This window comes from Bombina bombina, chromosome 10 (assembly GCF_027579735.1).
Source record: "Bombina bombina isolate aBomBom1 chromosome 10, aBomBom1.pri, whole genome shotgun sequence".
Classification (NCBI taxonomy): Eukaryota; Metazoa; Chordata; class Amphibia; order Anura; family Bombinatoridae; genus Bombina; species Bombina bombina.
Genome location: NC_069508.1, coordinates 192,909,742 through 192,929,954, shown reverse-complemented (window position 1 = coordinate 192,929,954; position 20,213 = coordinate 192,909,742). Strand labels below are relative to the sequence as shown.

The following is a 20,213-nucleotide window of genomic DNA, read 5'->3' as shown; positions in this document are numbered from 1 at the left end:
TAGAGAGTTCTGCCTCTGATGTCTGTTGACAGAGTAGAGTGTCTGCGCGCTTCAGTTGCGCTCAATGTTGGGGCAAGGAATCTTGCATTAAGTGTTCTTACAGTGTCTTTATGCTTAAGTAGAGCCATGGATAGTGGCTTCAGCTGGTTAAATAAAGCACGATGCTAGAAAATGTTTGCGCTTCATTACCATGCTGCTGCAGTGTCCCCGCCTCCTTCACTGTGAAGGAGATTTGGCGCCATGTTAATTTCTTTCCGGGTCATGTGATCTTGCAACTCTGTATACTCCGGTTGAGAACGGAGTTGTTTTCCACTTCTCAGTCTGTCTCTGTGAGAATTATGGTGCTTGTCTGTGATAGGTTACTGGGAATACATGGCTATCCGACACCACAATTCCCCTTGGTTGCAATTCTCGCACAAACCACCAGATAGCAGCAGGCAACCATAAAAACAGTTTTTCTAGCAAATATTGCTACAGTTTATACAGTTTACTATGTATCTTTTAATTCTATATTTAATGTACTCATTATTTCCTGATATTAAAGGGACACTGAACCCAAATGTTTTCTTTTGTAATTCAGAAAGAGCATGCCATTTTAAGCAACTTTCTAATTTACTCCTATTATAAATCTTTCTTTGTTCTCTTGCTATCATTATTTGAAAAAGAAGGCACCTAAGCTTTTTTTTTTGTTTCAGTACTCTGGACAGCACTTTTTTTATTGGTGGATGAATTTATCCACCAATCAGCAAGGACAACCCAGGTTGTTCACCAAAAATGGGCCGGCATCTAAACTTACATTCTTGCATTTCAAATAAAGATGCCAAGAGAATGAAGAAAATTTGATAATAGGAGTAAATTAGAAAGTTGCTTAACATTTCATGCTCAATCTGAATCACGAAAGACATTTTTTGGGTACAGTGTCCCTTTACGAAACCTGTCTGGTCACATATCTGTCCCATCTAATATGACTTATCCTGTATCTATATAGACTAAACATAAGTATATTACTGTTAATTATTTTTCTTCACAGAATCATAGCATTCAACATCCTGGCATTGTATTGTATCTTAATATGAATACAGTATATTTCATGTTTCTAATAATTTTTGAGTGCATGGACTTATGTTTATGACCAATATTCATAGGACATCTTGTTGTCTGAAACATAAAGAAACAGATGTTATTTTGAAATAAGTCCAACATTTATGCATCTTTCGATGCAGCTATTATTCAATACAGCAGACATTTATCCAATATAGTATGTTTCAGATCAATACATATATGTTGTTAATATAGTCTGGGTGTGGAGAATGTTAACTTATATGAATTTATACTCAATTCATTTCATATTTAATATTGTCCAAACAGACAATCTCTCAGACTTATCTATTTACATTTACTATACAGCTACTAAGTTCAGCAAATACTTATCTAATATGTTACTGTTAGGCACTGCTTCTTAGATCCACAAACATACATTTTTATACAAAACTGAAAATTACACATTTGTACTTTAAAATGAATTTCAAAGTTACAATGCAAAACATGTGTTTCTTTCATGTAACTAGCAAGAGTCCATGAGCTAGTGACGTATGGGATATACATTCCTACCAGGAGGGGCAAAGTTTCCCAAAGCTTAAAATGCCTATAAATACACCCCTCACCACACTCACAATTCAGTTTTACAAACTTTGCCTCCCGTGGAGGTGGTGAAGTAAGTTTGTGCTAGATTCTACGTTGATATGCGCTTCGCAGCAGGCTGAAGCCCGGTTTTCCTCTCAGAGTGCAGTGAATGTCAGAGGGATGTGAAGAGAGTATTGCCTATTTGAATACAATGGTCTTCCTCTAGGTGATCTATTTCATAGGTTCTCTGTTATCGGTCGTAGAGATTTCTTCTCCTATCTCCCTTTTCAGATCGACGATATACTCTTATATACCATTACCTCTACTGATTCTCGTTTCAGTACTGGTTTGGCTATCTACTATATGTAGATGAGTGTCTTAGGGTAAGTAGGTCTTATTTTATTTATGACACTCTAAGCTATGGTTGGGCACTTTATATGTAAAGTTCTAAATATATGTTTTAAACTTAAATTTGCCATGATTCAGGATAATCAGTATTCCTTCTTTCAGACTGTCAGTTTCATTATTTTGGGATAATGCATATGAATAAATATTTTTTCTTACCTTAAAAATTTTCCGATTGACTTTTTCCCTGCGGGCTGTTAGGCTCGCGGGGGCAGAAAATTCTTCAATTTATTGCGTCATTTTTGGCGCAAACTTTCTTGGCGCAAAATTTTGTCATTTCCGGCGCCATAGTTGACGCCGGAAGTTTGTTCGTGGTTGCGTCATTTTTTGACGCATGTGTGTTAGACGTTTTTTGCGCCAAAAAATGTGGGCGTCATACTTGGCGCCAAAAAATGTGGGCGTCATACTTGGCGCCAAAAAATGTGGGCGTCATACTTGGCGCCAAAAAATGTGGGCGTCATACTTGGCGCCAAAAAATGTGGGCGTCATACTTGGCGCCAAAAAATGTGGGCGTCATACTTGGCGCCAAAAAATGTGGGCGTCATACTTAGCGCCACTTTTTTTCACATTATTTAAGTCTCACTTTTTTGTTGCTTCTGGTTGCTAGAGGCTTGTTTGTTTTGCATTTTTTTCCCATTCCTGAAACTGTCATTTAAGGAATTTGATAATTTTGCTTTATATGTTTTCAAACACTGTTCCTGTATCAGAAAATGCTAAGGGATTCCTGTTGACTGATATCAGTCCTACCAAAGCTAAGTTCATTTATTTTAATGTTATGAATGTTTATCTTTAGCTATGGTTTGTAATAAGTTATCATGATATACTTTTACATGCAGAGTCCATTAGTATTTATGCTTTATATATTGCTATTCTTTTTACATCTTATGTACAAGATATACTTAGGAATTTATAAGAATATTTTTCTGATTCTATTTTAAAGGCTTTGTCTGACATTCCGCTTTCTAATAAATTTTTTAGGTCTTTTTCAAACTTCTTATTTAGTTGATGAAGTTTCAAATGACCAACAACATACTGAATGGTGTTTTTTTTCTCATTCAGAATTTTCTTCATCAGATATTGACACTAACAAAACTACTTTTTTATTTTTTAATAGAGTACATTTGTTATTTGTTGAAAAGGTGTTGATTACTTTGGATATTAAAGTAACTAGTTCTTTTGATTTAAAGACTAGCTAACATTTAAATTCTGCTTATTAACCTTTTGTGGTTTCTTCAGAAGTTTTTTTCCAGTTCCTGATTCTAGGGAATGGACTAGGCTGAGAATTTCTTTTATTCCTTCTTTAAGGTTTTTAAATTGTATTCTTTGCCAGCAGTTTTCAGTTTTGAGGAAAGATTCCCCAAGTTAATGGGGCTATCTCTACTCCTGCTTAACATACTATTATTCCTATATGAAATAGTATTTATTTTTTTTCCTTCAGATGGTTGTATCTTATTTAAAGGGACAGTATACTGTAAAATAGTTTTTCCCTTAATGTGTTTACAATTGCTTTTTTTTACCAACTGCAGAGTAAAAAATGTATGAAAATTAGCTTTTTAAGGCTTATTTGTGTATATTAAAGCTCTGATTTTGTGTTTTGAAGCCACAACCTAATAAAATAGGTTGAGCTTGTAGGTATAATCAGATCTCATTACTGTATCACATTGTGCACATATACCTTCTTCTTTATCTTATATCTGTCCTTAAAACAATCACCAGTACTTTGAGAGAACAATGGAAAATCAACATTGTATTACCTTATCTCTGCTATATCCGACTGGGAGTGTAATTTCTTCTGCTGGCTGTGTTTACAAAGCTTATCTATAGCTGGTACGCGCGGCCACAAACTTTCAGAATAGGTGGGGATACCACATGCTAAATTAACAATTTCAAATGCCAATATAAGGGTAAAGGAGCTACTTGTAAACAATTTAATACACTCCAGCAGGTAAAGTGGATCATTGGGAACAAATTAAAGGGGAGAAAATTTTTGAGTAAACTGTCCCTTTAAGGAAAGTTATTTATTTTCTAGTACTTTTCGTAGACCTGTTATTTATTTGGCTGATGTTGTAATTGTTTCATCCTTCTGGTTGGATACTTTAAGATCAAGTATCGGATTATGATTTGTTTAGCATTGTTAAGTCAACATGCTAATAATTTCATTTGTGTCGTCATTTTTTTATATTTTCGCAAATGAGGTTTAATCTATGTCTTTAGCTATTTTAGCTAGAAGAACTTTGTGATTTCAATCTTGGAATGCTAATTTGATTTCTAAATTCCATATTTCGTTTCCAAGGTAATCAATTATTTGGTTCATAATTGGATTCAATTATTTAATTGTTACTCTGGGCTTCAAGATTGAGTTCTAAGACTACATTTTAAGCTTATATTAGTGCCTTTTTGGTCAGTGATTTTTGTTCTTACTAAGGAACGGAATCCTTTTGGGTACAGAATAGGATTCAGAGTAAAACCGTCAGTGAGAAGACTTTTTTTCTCTATCATATTCCAGCTATTCCAGTAAGGCTCACACTTTCCTGAAGTGTGTTTCAGACCTGTATGTTTTGGGTATTTGTGAAGCGCGGCTGGTTACCCGTTGGGGTTCAAGGCGCTGCTCAGACCTGGAGTTTTTCTGGGGTATTTATACCAGTTCCATTTTTAGGAACAGGGTTTGGGGGTTTTATTCAAAACTATTCATTGTCCCAAAGATAGAAAATCTTTTTGAATTGTCATATAAGTGTTCCATCTTTTAGAATGGTGTTTATATGGTCTATTCTGCCTTTTTGGTCAGTGATGGCATTATTTGTTTACAATAGATGCATATCTTCATTTTCTGATTACATTCAGATTATTTTCTTTTTCTGAGATTCTCTTTTTTTTGACAAGCATTACCAACTTGTTGCTTTTCCTTCTGGTCTAGCGTCAGCTCTAAGAATCTTTTCAAGGTTCTCAGTGTTTCCTTATTTGGGTGATTTCATGGTACTGGCTCAGTCTTTTCGTTCTGCGGAATCTCATACGATTCAACTTTGTTGTTTCTTCAAGACATGGTTAGAGGATCTTTTTATCAAAAAGCTCCTTGATTCCTCACACAAGGGTCACCATTTTTAGGTTTCCAGATAGATTGTGTCAATGTCTTTGTCTCTAACAGACAAGTGACAATTTTATTGGGTTCAGTTTGTCGGAACCTTCAGTCTGTATTATTTCCTTCAGTTGTTATATATGCATGGAAGTTTTAGGTCTCATGGCTGCAGCATTGGATTCGATTCCTTTTGCTCATTTTCATAGGAAACCTTTCCAGTTTTTTATGCTGAATTAATGGTGCAGGGATTCTAGGATATCACTTTTTATATCTTTGAATCCTAATGTTTAACTATCTTTGATTTGGTGGTTAAGATCACCATCATATAGAGTCTTTTAGGTTGGGAGGCTGTCTGAGGATCTCTGTCAGCACAAGGGGTTTGGAAATCTCAGGAGGCGAGATTACCATTTGATATTTTGATACTCCGTGCATTTCTCAGAGTTCTTCAGTTTTTGGCTTCTTTTTGAAGAAAGATGCGTTTTTTGTTTTTCAGACAGACAATGTCACAACTGTGGCGTATGTCAATCATCAGGGTGGGACTATCAGTCCTTAGGCTGTGACAGAAGTATCTCGGATATTTGCTTGGGCTAAATCCAGCTCCTATCTAATTTCTGTGGTTTTTTTCCCAGGAATAGACAATTGGGAAGCGGATTATCTCTGTCAATCAAGCTTTACATCCGGGAGAATGGTCTCTTTACCCAGATATGTTTTTTTCAAATTGTTCAGATGCGAGGGCTTCCAGAAATAGATCTGATGGCATCTCATCTAAACAAGGAACTTCCCAGGGGCCTATTCAGGTCCGGGGATCCTCAGGCGGAAGCAGTGTATGCATTGACACTTCCTTGGAGTTATCAATCTGCCTATATTTTTTCGCTTCTGGTTCTTCTTTTTAGAGTGATTTTCAAAATCATCAGAGAGCAATCTTTTTTGTTGCTGGTGGCTCGAGCGTGGCCGCACAGGTTTTGGTCTATGGTTCTTGTTCGGATGTCCAGTTGCCAATCTTGGTCACTTCCATTAAGGTCAGACCTTATAACTTAACATTCGTTTTTTCCATCAGGAATTCAAATTATTAATTTGATGGTATGGAAATTTAACGCTTAGTACTTAGTCATAGAAGTTTCTCTGACTCAGTGATTAATACTATGTTGCAGGCTCGTAAATCTGTGTCTAGTAAGATTTATTATCGGGTTTGGAAGATTTACATCTCATGATGCTCTTCTTATAAATTCTCTTGGCATTCTTTTAGAATTCCTAGGATTTTATAGTTTCTTCAGGATGGTTTGGATAAGGGTTTTTGTCTGCAAGTTTCTTGAAAGGACAAATCTCTGCTTTTCTGTGCTGTTTTCACAGAAAAATTTGCTAATCTTTCTGTTATTCATTGTTTTGTTCAGGCTTTGGTTCGTATCAAGCCTGTCATTAGGCCAATTTCTCCTCCTTGGAGTCTTAATTTGGTTCTGAGGGCTTTACAGGCTCTTCCGTTTGAGCATATGCTTTCTTTGGACATTCAAATTACTTTCATGGAAAGTATTGTTCCTTTTAGACATCTCTTCAGCTAGAACAGTTTTTGAATTATCTGCTCTTTCTTGTGAGTCTCCTTTTTCTGATTTTTCATCAGGATAAGGTGGTTTTGCTGTCCTCATTTAAATTTTTACCTAAGTTGTGAATTCTAACAACATTAGTAGAGGAATTATTGTCCCTTCCTTGTGTCCTAATCCTAAGAATTCTTTGGTAAGATTCTTATATTCTTTGGATGTGGTAAGAGTTTTGAAATAATATGTTGAAGCTACTCAGATTTCAGAAAGACTTCTAGTCTATTTGTTATCTTTTCTGGTTTTAGGAAAGGTCAGAAGGCTTCTGCCATTTCTTTGACATCTTGGTTAAAGTTTTTGATTCATCATGCTTATTTGGAGTCGGGTTAATCCCCGCCTCAGAGGATTACGGCTCATTCTACTAGGTCAGTTTCTACTTCCTGGGCTTTTAAGAATGAAGCTTCTGTTGATCAGATTTGCAAAGCAACGACTTGGTCTTCTTTGCATACTTTTACTAAATTCTACCATTTTGACATTTTCTCTTCTTCAGATACAGTTTTTGGTAGAATAGTATTTCAGGCAGCTGTTTCAGTTTGATTCTTCTGCTTATAATTTCAGTTTTTTTCATTATAAGATTAAAACTTTTTGATTTGGGTTGTGGATTATTTTTTCAGCGGAATTGGCTGTCTTTATTTTATCCTTCCCTCTCTAGTGACTCTTGCGTGGAAGTTCCACATCTTGGGTATCTGCTATCCCATACGTCACTAGCTCATGGACTCTTGCTAATTACATGAAAGAAAACATAATTTATGTAAGAACTTACCTGATAAATTCATTTCTTTCATATTAGCAAGAGTCCATGAGGCCCACCCTTTTTGTGCTGGTTATGATTTTTTTTGCATAAAGCACAATTATTCCAATTCCTTATTTTTGATGCTTTCGCTCCTTTCTCATCACCCCACTTCTTGGCTATTCGTTAAACTGAATTGTGGGTGTGGTGAGGGGTGTATTTATAGGCATTTTGAGGTTTGGGAAACTTTGCCCCTCCTGGTAGGAATGTATATCCCATACGTCACTAGCTCATGGACTCTTGCTAATATGAAAGAAATGAATTTATCAGGTAAGTTCTTACATAAATTATGTTTTCTGCTAGCCAGTACAGATGTGTATCTGAGGTTCAGGGGCAATTAACAGGCCTGTGCTAATTACTATATTCTCAGAATTTTTGTTTGCTTATCTGACTTATGTAGAGAATCTTGTCTCCAACATCCCATGATGTATCCTGGCTTGGTTAATTATCTATCTTCACTAATTGAAGCAAACGTTTTCCCTTTGTCTCTTTTTAGATGTATTGAGCAGTGAGGGGGTCTCTAAATCTATTATCCATTTTGGGCAGGAAACCCATATATGGGCATACAAATCTGAGGGTTCCATAATGTGAATATTTACTTTGAAGTGGCACATTGGTCTTATCTATACAAAGGTCTAAATCTTTTGTTCTTTCCTGTGTTACCAAGAAGGGGGGGGGGTTGTCTGTTATGGCTGCAGCCCACACAATTCATGTCAGAGGAGGCATTGGCTGATCTGAAGTGCCAAAATTTGATACATATGTAGTTTATTTAATGCTATTTACAAATACCCTGACAATGGAATATATCCGTTCTTTGTTAAAGGAAGTATTGTTTACTTGGGTATTGAGGAATCTAGTCCTCTTGATAACAAGAATAGTAAACGTTTGAATTCTGTTTTTAAGACTGAGGTTACTCATGAATTTTTTCCTAATCCAGATGCTATCTCTAATAAAATTACTAAGGAATGGTCTAAGTCTTATACTTCTTTTAATCCTTATTCTAGGTTTAAAAAATTGTATCTCTTACCTGTGTCCAATTTAGAGCTTTGGGAGAAAGTCCATAAGGTTGATGGTGCTATTTGTACTCTTGCTAAATGTACTACTATTCCTATGGAAGATGGTACTTCTTTTAAAGATCCCATAGATAGGAAGATTGAATCTTATCTTAGGAAGGCATATTTACATACTGGCTATATTCTTAGACCTGCTATCTCTATAGTTGATGTTGCTGCTGCTTCAACTTTTTGGTTGGACAGTCTAGCACAGCAGTTATCGGATGCTGATTTAACTAGCATTGTTCTTCTACTTCAAAATGCTAATCATTTCATTTGTGATGCTATATTTGATATTAAGATTGATATTAAATCTATGTCTTTAGCTATTCTATCTAGAAGAGCTTTATGGCTTAAATCATGGAATGCTGATATGGTGTCTAAATCTAGATTTTTATCTTTATCCTTTCAGGGTAATAATTTATTTGGTTCTCAATTGGATTCTATTATCTCCACTATCACTGGGGGTAAGGGAGTTTTTCTGCCTCAAGATAAGATAAGAAATCTAAGGGTAAATTTAAAGCTCCCAATCATCATTTTCGTTCCTTTCGTCAGTCTAAGGAACAAAAAAACACTCCTTCCCCTAAGGCCTCTGGTTCCATTTGGAGACCATCCACAAATTGGAATAAGTCCAAGCCTTATAAGAAACCAAATACAGCAGTTCAACTGGTGGGGGGCACATTCTGTCCAAAATCAGTGGATTCAGGATATTGTTTCTTAGGGGTATCGAACAGGTTTCAGAATAAGACCTCCCATGGGAAGATTCTTTCTTTCCCATGTTCCAACAAACCCTGTGAAGGCTCAGGCTTTTCTGAAGTGTGTTTCAGACCTAGAGCTTTCAGGGGTGATTGTTCCAGTTCCTCTACAGGAACTGGGTTTGTGTTTTTATTCAAATCTGTTCATTGTTCCAAAGGAGGAGGATTTATTCAGACCAATTCTAGATCTGACATTTCTAAATCGTTTTGTAAGAGTCCCAACTTTCAAGATGGTGACTATAAGGACTATTCTGCCTTTTGTTCAGCAAGGTAATTTCATGTCCACAATAGACTTACAGGACACTTATCTTCTTATTCCGATTCACCCAGACCACTATCGGTTTCTGAGATTCTCTTTTCTAGACCAGCATTACCAATTCGTCGCTCTTCCATTTGGCCAAGCGACAGCTCCAAGAATTTTTTCAAAGGTTCTCGGTGCCCTTCTATCTGTAATCAGAGAGCAGGGTATTGCGGGGTTTCCTTATTTGGACGATATCTTGGTACTAGCTCAATCTTTTCATTTAGCAGAATCTCACACAAAGCAACTTGTGTTGTTTCTTCAAAGACATGGTTGGAGGATCAATTTACAAAAGAGTTTCTTGATTCCTCAGAGAAAGGTCACCTTTTTAGGTTTCCATGTAGATTCAGTGTCCATGACTCTTTCTTTGACAGAAAAGAGACAAATGAAGTTAGTGTTAGCTTGTCTAAACCTTCAGTCTCTATCATTCTCTTCAGTGGCTATGTGCATGGAAGTTTTAGGTCTCATGACGCGATCCCCTTTGCTTGTTTTCATATGAGACCTCTTCAGCTTTGCAAGTTGCACCAATGGTGCAGGGATTATACTCCGAAATCACAGTTAACATACTTAAGTCACAACATTCGACAATCTCTGTCTTGGTGGTTAATCCATCACCTTATTGTTCAAGGGGCCTCCTTTGTTCGTTCTTCCTGGACTGTGATCACAACAGATGCAAGTCTTACAGGTTGGGGAGCTGTCTGGGGGTCTCTGACAGCACAATGAGTTTGGGAACCTCAGGAGGCGAGGTTACCAATCCAATATTTTAAAACTCTGTGCTATTTTCAGAACTCTTCAGGCTTGGCCTCTATTGAAGAGAGATCTTGATATTCAATTCAAGCAGACAATATCACTACAGTGGCATATGTCGATCATCAAGAGGGGCCTCGCAGTCCTTCAGAAATGAACAAAGTATCTCTGATACTTTCTTGGGCGGAATCCAACTGTTGTCAAATTTATGCAATTCATATCCCAGGAGTAGACAATTGGGAAGCGGATTATCTCAGTTGTCAGACTTTACATCCGGGAGAGTGGTCTCTCCATCCAGATGTGTTTTTTCAATTGGTGCAGATGTGGGGTCTCCCAGAAATAGATCTGATGGCCTCGCGTCTGAACAAGAAGCTTCCAAGATATCTTTCCAGGTCCAAAGATCCTCAGGCGGAGATGGTAGAAGTTTTAGCAGTTCCTTGGTTTTACCAACCTGCTTAAATTTTTCCACCTCTGGTTCTTCTTCCAAAGGTGACCTCCAAGATCATGAGGGAACAATCTTATGTGTTTCTGATAGCTCCAGCTTGGCCTCTCCACTTCCTTTTAAGGTCAGACCTTCTGTCTCAAGGGCCGTTTTTCCATCAGGATCTCAAATCTCTAAATTTGATGGCATGGAAATTGAACGCTTAGTGCTTAGTCATAGAGGTTTTTCTGACTCAGTGATTAGCGCTATGATACAGGCTTGTAAGTCTGTTTCCAGGAAAATTTATCATCGGGTTTGGAAAACCTATATTTCTTGGTGTTCCACTCATAATTATTCCTGGCATTCTTTCAGAATTCCTAGGATTTTACAGTTTCTTCAGGATGGTTTGGATAAGGATTTGTCTGCAAATACTTTGAAAGGACAAATTTCTGCTCTTTCTGTCTTATTTCATAGAAAGATTGCTAAACTTCTGATATTCACTGTTTTGTCCATGCTTTGATTCATATTAAACCTGTTATTAAATCTATTTCTTCTCCTTGGAGTCTCAATTTGGTTTTGAAAATTGTGCAGGCTCCTCCTTTTGAGCCTATGCATTCTTTGGATATTAAAACTTCTTTTTTGTAAAATGTTATTTCTTTTGGCTATCTGTTCTGTTAGAAGAGTTTCCGAATTGTCTGCTCTCTCTTGTGAGTCTACTTATCTGTTTTTTCATCAAGATAAAGCTGTTTTGCGGACTTAATTTAAATTTTTGGTTGTGAATTCTAACATCAATAGGGAAATTGTTGTTCTTTCTATATGTCCTAATCCTAAGAATTCTCTTTAAATGTCTTAGTAAGAGCTTTCAAATATTATGTTGAGGCTACTAAGGTTTTCAGAAAGACTTCTAGTCTATTTATTTTTTTCTGGCTCTAGGAAAGGTTAGAAAGCCTCTGCTATTTCTTTGGTATCTTGGTTGAAACTTTTGATTCACAAAGCTTATTTGGAGGCAGGGCAGTCTTCGCCTCAGAGAATTACAGCTCATTCTACTAGATCAGTTGCCACTTCTTGGGCTTTTAAGAATGAAGCTTAAGTTGATCAAATTTGCAAACCAGCAACTTGGTTTTTCTTTGCATACTTTAACTAAATTTTACGATTTTGATGTTTTTGCTTCTTCGGAAGCAGCCTTTGGTAAGAAAGGTTCTTCGGGCAGTTGTCTGTTTAATTCTAATGCCTTTTTTTTATTTAAGTTTCACTGACATTTTTAAGAAAACTTAATTATTTTTTTTAGATTTAATTTCTCAGCGGATTTAGCTGTTTTTATTTTATTCCTCCCTCTCTAGTGACTTGTGGTTTTCCACATCTTGGGTATTATAACTCATACGTCACTAGCTCATGGACTCTTGCCACTTACATGAAAGAAAACATAATTTATGTAAGAACTTACCTGATTAATTTCTTTCATAGTGGCAAGAGTCCATGAGACCCACCCTATTTTTGTGGTTATGATTTTTTTTGTATAAAGCACATTATTATATCCAGTTCATCTTTTTTGTATGCTTTTTACTCCTTTTTTACACCTCACTTCTTGGCTATACGTTAAACTGAAGTATGAATGAGGTGGGAAGTGTATTTATGGGCATTTTGAGGTTTGGGAAACTTTGCCCCCTCCAGGTAGAAATGTATATCCCATACGTCACTAGCTCATGGACTCTTTCCACTATGAAAGAAATTAATTTATCAGGTAAGTTCTTACATAAATTTTGTTTCTTTCATGTAATTAGCAAGAGTCCATGAGCTAGTGACGTATGGGATATACATTCCTACCAGGAGGGGCAAAGTTTCCCAAACCTCAAAATGCCTACAAATACACCCCTCACCACACCCACAAATCAGTTTTACAAACTTTGCCTCCTATGGAGGTGGTGAAATAAGTTTGTGCTAGATTCTACGTTGATATGCGCTCCGCAGCAGGTTGGAGCCCGGTTTTCCTCTCAGCGTGCAGTGAATGTCAGAGGGATGTGAGGAGAGTATTGCCTATTTGAATTCAATGATCTCCTTCTACGGGGTCTATTTCATAGGTTCTCTGTTATCGGTCGTAGAGATTCATCTCTTACCTCCCTTTTCAGATCGACGATATACTCTTATATATATATACCATTACCTCTGCTGATTTTCGTTTCAGTACTGGTTTGGCTTTCTACAACATGTAGATGAGTGTCCTGGGGTAAGTAAGTCTTATTTTCTGTGACACTCTAAGCTATGGTTGGGCACTTTTTTATAAAGTTCTAAATATATGTATTCAAACATTTATTTGCCTTGACTCAGGATGTTCAACATACCTTATTTCAGACAGTCAGTTTCATGTTTGGGATAATGCATTTGAATCAATCATTTTTTTCTTACCTTAAAAATTTTACTTTTTCCCTGTGGGCTGTTAGGCATGCGGGGGCTGAAAATGCTTCATTTTATTGCGTCATTCTTGGCACGGATTTTTATGGCGCAAAAATTTTTTTTTCTGTTACGTGTCGCCGGAAGTTGCGTCATTTTTTACGTTCTTTTGCGCTAAAAGTGTCGGCGTTCCGGATGTGGCGTCATTTTTGGCGCCAAAAGCATTTAGGCGCCAAATAATGTGGGCGTCTTCTTTGGCGCTAAAAAAATATGGGCGTCACTTTTGTCTCCACATTATTTAAGTCTCATTATTTATTGCTTCTGGTTGCTAGAAGCTTGTTCACTGGCATTTTTTCCCATTCCTGAAACTGTCATTTAAGGAATTTGATCAATTTTGCTTTATATGTTGTTTTTTCTATTACATATTGCAAGATGTCCCACGTTGCAACTGAGTCAGAAGATACTTCTGGAAAATCGCTGCCTGGTGCTGGAGCTACCAAAGCTAAGTGTATCTGCTGTAAACTATTGGTAGCTGTTCCTCCAGCTGTTGTTTGTATTGAATGTCATGACAAACTTGTTAATGCAGATAATATTTCCTTTAGTAAAGTTCCATTACCTGTTGCTGTTCCGTCAACATCTAATACTCAGAGTGTTCCTGATAACATAAGAGATTTTGTTTCTAAATCCATTAAGAAGGCTATGTCTGTTATTCCTCCTTCTAGTAAACATAAAAAGTATTTTAAAACTTCTCATTGTCCAGATGAATTTTTAAATGAACATCATCATTCTGATTCTGATAATGGTTCTTCTGGTTCAGAGGATTCTGTCTCAGAGGTTGATGCCGATAAATCTTCATATTTATTTAAAATGGAATTTATTCGTTCTTTACTTAAAGAAGTCCTAATTGCATTAGAAATTGAGGATTCTGGTCCTCTTGATACTAAATCTAAACGTTTAGATAAGGTTTTTAATTCTCCTGTAGTTATTCCAGAAGTTTTTCCTGTTCCTGGTGCTATTTCTGAAGTAATTTCCAGGGAATGGAATAATTTGGGTAATTCATTTACTCCTAAACGTTTTAGGCAATTATATCCTGTGCCATCTGACAGATTAGAGTTTTGGGACAAAATCCCAAAGGTTGATGGGGCTGTCTCTACTCTTGCTAAGCGTACTACTATTCCTACGGCAGATGGTACTTCCTTTAAGGATCCTTTAGATAGGAAAATTGAATCCTTTCTAAGAAAAGCTTATTTGTGTTCAGGTAATCTTCTTAGACCTTCCGTTAAGACCAGACCTTCTGTCGCAAGGTCCTTTTTTCCATCAGGATCTCAAATCCTTAAATTTAAAGGTATGGAGATTGAACGCTTGATTCTTAGTCAAAGAGGTTTCTCTGACTCTGTGATTAATACTATGTTACAGGCTCGTAAATCTGTATCTAGGGAGATATATTATAGAGTCTGGAAGACTTATATTTCTTGGTGTCTTTCTCATCATTTTTCCTGGCATTCTTTTAGAATTCCGAGAATTTTGCAGTTTCTTCAGGATGGTTTGGATAAAGGTTTGTCTGCAAGTTCCTTGAAAGGACAAATCTCTGCTCTTTCTGTTCTTTTTCACAGAAAGATTGCTAATCTTCCTGATATTCATTGTTTTGTACAAGCTTTGGTTCATATAAAACCTGTTATTAAGTCAATTTCTCCTCCTTGGAGTTTGAATTTGGTTCTGGGGGCTCTTCAAGCTCCTCCGTTTGAACCTATGCATTCATTGGACATTAAATTACTTTCTTGGAAAGTTTTGTTCCTTTTGGCCATCTCTTCTGCCAGAAGAGTTTCTGAATTATCTGCTCTTTCTTGTGAGTCTCCTTTTCTGATTTTTCACCAGGATAAGGCGGTGTTGCGAACTTCTTTTGAATTTTTACCTAAGGTTGTGAATTCCAACAACATTAGTAGAGAAATTGTGGTTCCTTCATTATGTCCTAATCCTATGAATTCTAAGGAGAAATCATTACATTCTTTGGATGTAGTTAGAGCTTTGAAATATTATGTTGAAGCTACTAAGACTTTCCGAAAGACTTCTAGTCTATTTGTTATCTTTTCCAGTTCTAGGAAAGGTCAGAAGGCCTCTGCCATTTCTTTGGCATCTTGGTTGAAATCTTTAATTCATCATGCTTATGTCGAGTCGGGTAGAACTCCGCCTCAAAGGATTACAGCTCATTCTACTAGGTCAGTTTCTACTTCCTGGGCGTTTAGGAATGAAGCTTCGGTTGATCAGATTTGCAAAGCAGCAACTTGGTCTTCTTTGCATACTTTTACTAAATTCTACCATTTTGATGTGTTTTCTTCTTCTGAAGCTGTTTTTGGTAGAAAAGTTCTTCAGGCAGCTGTTTCAGTTTGAATCTTCTGCTTATATTTTCAGTTTTTTTCATTATAAATTTAAACTTTATTTTGGGTGTGGATTATTTTTCAGCGGAATTGGCTGTCTTTATTTTATCCCTCCCTCTCTAGTGACTCTTGCGTGGAAAGATCTACATCTTGGGTAGTCATTATCCCATACGTCACTAGCTCATGGACTCTTGCTAATTACATGAAAGAAAACATAATTTATGTAAGAACTTACCTGATAAATTCATTTCTTTCATATTAGCAAGAGTCCATGAGGCCCACCCTCTTTGTGGTGGTTATGATTTTTTTGTATAAAGCACAATTATTCCAATTCCTTATTTTTTATGCTTTCGCACTTTTGTCTTATCACCCCACTTCTTGGCTATTCGTTAAACTAATTTGTGGGTGTGGTGAGGGGTGTATTTGTAGGCATTTTGAGGTTTGGGAAACTTTGCCCCTCCTGGTAGGAATGTATATCCCATACGTCACTAGCTCATGGACTCTTGCTAATATGAAAGAAATGAATTTATCAGGTAAGTTCTTACATAAATTATGTTTTTTTGCATACAGAATTGGCAACTCGGGTATCCTCTGCGGTATCTAAGGCTTGGTCTGTTTTTTTCTTCCTATAGGGAAAATGCATGAGGACATTTAAAGTTCAGATAGTAAGGTTTCTGCTACGCAGGTTTTTTCTCTCTCCTAAGTCTGGTTTGGAATATTCGCTGGTAGTTTCTGAGGGTGAAATCTCAGATTTGAACAGTATAATTCCTTAATCTGATGTATGCTTGCATACCTCGTGTACTGTTATAGGAGGTTTTAGCTTCTTGGACGACATCAATACTCCTGTCGTTGGAAAATGTTGTGAACTTTATCATTTCTATGATGTTCCTTCCTATGAGAGGGTGTTTTCTAGACGTGCCTTTGATGTTTTTACAGGAATAGGAGAAGCTAGGGATACTTTTCTCCCTGTCTCTCACCCTGTCGTTGACTCCATTAATATGCATGGTGCCTTAAGTAGAAGGGAGCTTTTCTACTATGGCTCAGAGAACTTCGATCCCTATGAAGGGTAGCTGCTCCCTTTTGGATCCATGGATAAGAAGCTGGAGGTTTAATTGTTCATTTAGAGCAATGCCTTGTCTTATTAGACTTGCTGTGCTAGCCAGTCGGGCTTATGGCTGAAATCTTGAAAATCAGCTGAGGCCTTCTAGTTCTGCAGTTGCAAAGTTCTAATTTTATTTTTCCTTCAAATCCAAGCTTCTGTGGTTTCCTTTCAAGGATGAGACCTTGTTGGGACTTGATCTGGCAGAATTATCCTCTGACTTTACGGGTGAAATTCCACCCCTCAAGAGAATAGACTAAAGAAAACTATTTTTGCAGGGTCAGTCATGTCTTTGGGAAGCCAACCAAACTTTGTCTATTCTAAGATTCCTCCCAGGGGTAGATTTCTTCTTCTGGAGTATCTGCAATCCAGGTATGATGAGAAGCATTCCTTGAACTGGGTTCAGGACCTTTTCTGGGAGTGATAGTCCCAGTCTGGGAACGGGATCTAGGTATTTACCTCAAGTTTCTCAGGTTCTGCCCTTCGAAGTAGCTTCCATTCTTCTTTGCTGCAGTGGGCCTGTTTATAACAAACATAGACCTGAAGGACGTGTATTTATTCTTCCCATGGTTGGGATCTTCTCAAGTCTCTGAGTTTCGTCTTCCTTCAAAGACTTTTAGGTCTTGGGGTATTGCAAGGGTGTTTTTCTGAACAATATACAGGGAGTGCAGAATTATTAGGCAAGTTGTATTTTTGAGGATTAATTTTATTATTGAACAACAACCATGTTCTCAATGAACCCAAAAAACTCATTAATATCAAAGCTGAATAGTTTTGGAAGTAGTTTTTAGTTTGTTTTTAGTTTTAGCTATTTTAGGGGGATATCTGTGTGTGCAGGTGACTATTACTGTGCATAATTATTAGGCAACTTAACAAAAAACAAATATATACCCATTTCAATTATTTATTTTTACCAGGGAAACCAATATAACATCTCAACATTCACAAATATACATTTCTGACATTCAAAAACAAAACAAAAACAAATCAGTGACCAATATAGCCACCTTTCTTTGCAAGGACACTCAAAAGCCTGCCATCCATGGATTCTGTCAGTGTTTTGATCTGTTCACCATCAACATTGCGTGCAGCAGCAACCACAGCCTCCCAGACACTGTTCAGAGAGGTGTACTGTTTTCCCTCCTTGTAAATCTCACATTTGATGATGGACCACAGGTTCTCAATGGGGTTCAGATCAGGTGAACAAGGAGGCCATGTCATTAGATTTTCTTCTTTTATACCCTTTCTTGCCAGCCACGCTGTGGAGTACTTGGACGCGTGTGATGGAGCATTGTCCTGCATGAAAATCATGTTTTTCTTGAAGGATGCAGACTTCTTCCTGTACCACTGCTTGAAGAAGGTGTCTTCCAGAAACTGGCAGTAGGACTGGGAGTTGAGCTTGACTCCATCCTCAACCCGAAAAGGCCCCACAAGCTCATCTTTGATGATACCAGCCCAAACCAGTACTCCACCTCCACCTTGCTGGCGTCTGAGTCGGACTGGAGCTCTCTGCCCTTTACCAATCCAGCCACGGGTCCATCCATCTGGCCCATCAAGACTCACTCTCATTTCATCAGTCCATAAAACCTTAGAAAAATCAGTCTTGAGATATTTCTTGGCCCAGTCTTGACGTTTCAGCTTGTGTGTCTTGTTCAGTGGTGGTCGTCTTTCAGCCTTTCTTACCTTGGCCATGTCTCTGAGTATTGCACACCTTGTTCTTTTGGGCACTCCAGTGATGTTGCAGCTCTGAAATATGACCAAACTGGTGGCAAGTGGCATCTTGGCAGCTGCACGCTTGACTTTTCTCAGTTCATGGGCAGTTATTTTGCGCCTTGGTTTTTCCACACGCTTCTTGCAACCCTGTTGACTATTTTGAATGAAACGCTTGATTGTTCGATGATCACGCTTCAGAAGCTTTGCAATTTTAAGAGTGCTGCATCCCTCTGCAAGATATCTCACTATTTTTGACTTTTCTGAGCCTGTCAAGTCCTTCTTTTGACCCATTTTGCCAAAGGAAAGGAAGTTGCCTAATAATTATGCACACCTGATATAGGGTGTTGATGTCATTAGACCACACCCCTTCTCATTACAGAGATGCACATCACCTAATATGCTTAATTGGTAGTAGGCTTTCGAGCCTATACAGCTTGGAGTAAGACAACATGCATAAAGAGGATGATGTGGTCAAAATACTCATTTGCCTAATAATTCTGCACTCCCTGTATGGTTCAGGTGTCATCCTTCCTCAAGCAAACTTTCAGGAGATCTTGTCCAATCTACTTTCCCATGGCTGGGAAATTAATCTGGAGCAGAGTTCCCTTAAAAAGATTCTCTATCTAGGATTCTGTCAGAGGTCAGCTAATCAAGGATGTATTCCTTTTCCCCTCTCTGCTGTCTACTGTCCGGCCAACAGCAAGCTCTAATGGTCCAGTTGATAGCTTAATCATCTTGCAACCAGAGGGCTGAGATTTTGAATCTAGCTGCAGTTTATTTTCCCTTCACTTTTCAGTGACTCTATGTATGGAGGGAATGGGTCTAATGGTTTCCATTGACATCATTCCCTTTTTACTATTTTCCATACAATGGAAATCTTTCGGATCTGTCTCAGGAGATAAATCTAGATCAATCATCAAGAGACTTTCTCCTGTGGTGGTTTTTCAGGAGTATCTGTCTCAGGAAGCGTGCTTCTGGAGACATTCCTGGGTGATGTGACCACGGACGCCAGCCTGCTGGGCTGGGAAGCAGTCTGGGACTTATTTAAGGCATGGAAGTGTCTGCCTTCCTCTTTAACATCTTGAAGTTGAAAGAGATTTGCAATGTTCTGAGGGCTTGGCCTCAGTCGTCCTTGGTTCCAGTCGGACAAGAACACCTCAGTGGCTTACATCTGTGGCCGTGCTGTCTAAGGCACTGGATTAAACCTCCAGTCTCCTTGGAGACGTGGGTTCGGATCCCACCACTCCAGAATCCAGTTAACCTATGCAATGCATGGACATTATTTAATCCAGAGGAACTCAAAGTTCCTTATTCATAGGAGGTGACTTGGATTGTCTGTGGGTGGAAGCTCACAATGTCCACCCCTGGAAAGTGTCATCCACTTTCCAGGGGTTGACATCTGGCAATCGGATTTCTGAACAGACAGATATTTAATCTGGGGACTGGGACTCTCCATCCGGAGGTGCTCTCCGGATAAACCCTCAAATGGGGAAGTTTCCGGAGTCGGCTTTTGAGGGCGTTTCGGGAGAACGCCAAGCGTTCAAGATACGGGTCAAGGTCTGCAGACCGTTCTGATGGATGTTCTGGTGGCTTTTCCTGGGATTTCAATTTCACATCCCTGTTTCCTCCATAGGCTTCCTTCCACAAGTCTCTACTCGTGTCACACAGGAGAGAACATCTGTAATTTTGGTAGCTCCTGTGTGGCCTCACAGGATTGGGTATGCATACTTAGTGGAGATATCGTCTCTGTCACCTTGGAGTTTGTCTCTGAGGAAGGACCTTCTAATTCAGCGTCTTTTCCTTCTCCCAAATATTATTTCTCGGAAGCTGACTGCTCTAAGATTGGACGCTTAGTTCGGTTTAAGCGTGGGTTTTTCTGAGTCGG

The 20,213-nt window shown here is 38.0% G+C and overlaps 1 protein-coding gene across 1 annotated transcript in view; it reads left to right on the top strand.

The window, feature by feature from the left end:
• Positions 1–20,213, top strand: part of LOC128640795 (ubiquitin carboxyl-terminal hydrolase 24) — a 385,043-nt gene that overhangs the window by 220,988 nt on the left and 143,842 nt on the right. The window lies entirely within an intron of this gene.